Here is a 3,858-nt window from a genome sequence, read left to right as displayed (position 1 = left end):
AGCTTCGCCGAAGCGAAGGCGTCCTGGATCGCGGAGAATCCTCAGGGCTCCGGAGGAGTTCTAACCTACATCGTCCAAATAGGACGACTCGGGAACTCAACTCCTACCCTGGGCAACTCACCGATCCCCCTATGCCCGGGGGAAAGGTATCAAGCCGTTTGACAGCTGATGCTTGCTGTCAAAACGGCTTTTACGCGAAGACAGGCGGGAGGCAGCTGTCGGCTGCGTCCGACGAGGTCGCCTGCACACCGGAAGTCCCTCACACGACCTTTCTTAATACAAAGGCCATCATGCCCTTCCAGAAGCAGATGCCATTTTAGAAGTTCCCAAATGGTGACTGCTTCTGGGAAAACGTGGCCACATGAGAGATCAGCCACTTCTTTCCAAAAGGTGATGTTCTGCCTTTCTAAAGAAAAGTGGCCAATCCACCTCACAGCTTTCCTAGGTAAAGGCTGAACAGGGACTGGTGGGGGAGTTGGCATTATGTAATTCTGTATAGGAACTTAGGAAAGGCAATGTTTGGAAAAGATAAATAGAATGAGGGCAATCGGGGGAGGAGGCCCAAGAGTGTCAGATCTGTGGGGAACCAACTGGGTGGGAGATAGGCCTAAGGGACCCAGAGAGGCAGGATGGAAGGGAAGACAGTGGGTGGGACAGCTGCAGTATTTCTGCAATCAGTTGGAAGGACAGATGAATTGCCAAGTGGGCAAATTTTGTTCACATAACTACACGGGCACTACAGTGGCTGTAACTTCAGGTACAGGTTAAGTTCTTTCTTTCAGAATTGTCATAAATTCAAACAGTTGCTGAACAAATGGTTGTAAGTTGAGAATTTTATGAGCATTATTTGTTTTTACTGTACAAATGTTGCCATGGGTCCATATGGAGTGTAGCATACAGAGTATATAAATAATATATTAATAAATTACACAAACAAGTTACTATTCCTGGGATCTATCAAGTCAACCTTGAATAAACCAAAATAGGCAGAGATCAACAGAATAATAATGGCTGAATCTCATGAACCCAATTCTAAACAAACTGCAACTATATACAACATGTATCCATAGTTTTCCAGGTATTGTACTACAACTTTGTTGTCAATTGTTTTAGAATTACAGGTAGTCCTAAAGTTACAAATGTAATGGAGCCTGCCCATTCCATTTGTAACTAGAAAATTTGTGGGAGTGAATCTCATACCTTGAACGAGATTCACTTCCTGCTTTCGCCCACGCATTTGCTAATTGAATGTGTGGGTGAATGCACAGTTCGTTAACCGCACATAAGGTATCTCAGGGTGGGGAAGGCCATGGAGGGCCTAGTGATGGAACAGGCCCCCAAGGCTTCCCCGACCCACTAAGATATCTCATGCTTCCCCCTCCCTTCCTGCCACGCCGGTCTCACCTTGAAAAGATCCATCTCCTCTCTGCCGCAGTTCCTGCTATCACCCGGATCTGAGGCTGGGGGATGCTTCTACGTGCCTCCAGAGGCCAGATCTGGGTGTCAGAGGCCTTTTCCATGCCACTGCTGCCTGGAAGTGAGGCTGGGGGACTCTTACGCATGCCTCCGGAGGCCCGATCCAGGTGTTGGATGCCTTTTCCAGGTCGCTGCCACCCGAATTTGAGGCTGGGGGATGTTTCTGCGTGCCTCCAGAGGCCCGTTTCCGGGCGGCGGCAGCCTGGAAAAGGTCTCTGACACCCAGATTGGGCCTCCGGAGGGCCGCAGAAGCATCCCCCACCCTCAGATCCGGGTGGCAACAGCCTGGAACAGACTTCCAACTCCTCAATCCAGCCTCCAGGATGGAAGCGTTCCCCCCCCGGCTTCGGTTCCATTCTCTGTTGCAGAGAAAGAGGCCTAAAGTACCATGAGATGATGCGAGATCAATAGCATGAGATCTCACGCCACTGATCTCGTGTGATCTTGCATTACTTCAGGCCAAGAAAGTGAAGAATCTCGATCTTCACAAGGTGAGAATTGAAGGCCTATTGCCTAGGGAGGGGTGAGGAAGGGGGAGGGAGGGAATAACTAGGGTGAATGTTGCAGTGCCACTGCGGTCGTTCGTAAGAGTGAACTAATGCCATGGTGCGGCAACGTTCGTAATTTCGGGACTTGCTCGTAAGCACTAAGGGGTGCTTATCATGTAACTTCAAACATTCATTAAGGGAATGTTCGCAAGTCGGGAATTACCTGTATTTCATTTCTCTTCAATTTAGGCTGCAGCCTAAATTATTAATGCATGTAATAATAAAGTTGGACTTCTAATCAGAAATTTATAGAATTGCAATCCCAAAGGTGCTTTTTCAAGAGGTAACTGGACTTTCTTGTTTTTCTTTGAAGACATTTTGCTTCTCATCCAAGAAGCTTTTTCAGCTCTGACTGAAGCTGAATAAGCTTAAGAAGCTTCTTGGATGAGAAGCAAAACGTCTTCAAAGAAAAACAAGAAAGTCCAGTTGCCTCTTGAAAAACCACCTTTGGGTTAACCATGATCTGGATGACTTAGAATCTCCATAGACACAGGATTGCAGGCATATTAACAGGAGTAATTTTTTTCAAGATTTTCATTGAGACAAAAGACAAAAAAAGAACAAAAACTGGCCATTTCAAGTAACATTGTTTGACTTCAAATTTTTTCAGTACTGTGATTTACCTGCTGTTTTCTAGCTTGTAAATTACTTGCTTTTTACAGCTTGTAAAAAGCAAGCAGGGGCTGATTACACTCTGCAGACATTGGCAGAAACTGAATTGAATAAGGAGAAAGTGAAATGTTTGAGAGAACATTTATTTAAGCACTTGGTCAGGAATCATTTTGGGTTCTGCAGTCTTTCTGGAGAAGATTAAAATGGCTATTGCTGATCAGTCACATTATTTCTCATAGAAGTTTTATTTTATTTTTTAAAGGTTACCTTGGCCAATTTTCTGTAGATTGAATGGCAACTAGTAGCTATTAGGCTATCATATCATCTGCATCTGTGGCCTTGAGAAAAAAGCAAGAAAGCAAGAAGCTTGTTTTGTATTTCAATTATTTCTACATAACAGAACATTTGAAACACTTCAGCATTATCCCATAAATGGAATGAAGCTCTTCTTCCCCAAATAAGAAACAAAATGTATTATCCATTTCACGCATACTCTTATTGAAATTACTTATTTATGGGATGCAATGTAATTACGACTAAATGTAATTACAGAGTTGCATTTGATAATAAAAGTTAAGTTTAAAGTATAATTCAATAAAATATACTTTTGAAGCGAAATGTACATTTTAAAAATTAATAATGTTTTAATGCAAGGGGTCTATCTGACTTTTGAGGTAATTCAGAATTAATTAGATTACTAAAAATTATTTCATTCTTTTCTCCCAAGAACATTCTAAAGTTACAAAAATGTACTAGTGACTTTCAATAGTCTACCATATCTATCAGTGTCTGGATATGATAGGTAGTAGGCAATTCCATTTCCAATTCCCATGCATGGTTCAACATTTCCTTCAGAGACTGAGAGACCCTTTGGAGTGATTTTTGGAGTTGTAGAGTAGAAGAAGAAGGTCCATACATAATGCTGAACCTCAGCAGTTCAATATAAAATATTAATGTTTATTTATTAAAAATCAATATGAAAATCAATTGCCACTGCATTAATTATTTTTAATGAAAGTAGAAATCCTTTTTTTAAAATGTTGAACATTAAAAAATAATGACATTTTTGACATTGCACTCCATGGAATGACTTTTCCCTTACCAAAGGGAAGGTCAACAGCTATAAAGCCATACAAAAAAATCTTACTTTAGTGGCTCTAGATTCACCAGACTTTGCATATATAACACACCAAATTTCTTTGGAGATTTTACATCATTTGCA

The sequence above is a fragment of the Protobothrops mucrosquamatus genome, unplaced genomic scaffold (assembly GCF_001527695.2).
Source record: "Protobothrops mucrosquamatus isolate PMUCROS unplaced genomic scaffold, P.Mucros_1.0 scaffold2402, whole genome shotgun sequence".
Taxonomy (NCBI): domain Eukaryota; kingdom Metazoa; phylum Chordata; class Lepidosauria; order Squamata; family Viperidae; genus Protobothrops; species Protobothrops mucrosquamatus.
This window is presented reverse-complemented; position numbering follows the sequence as displayed.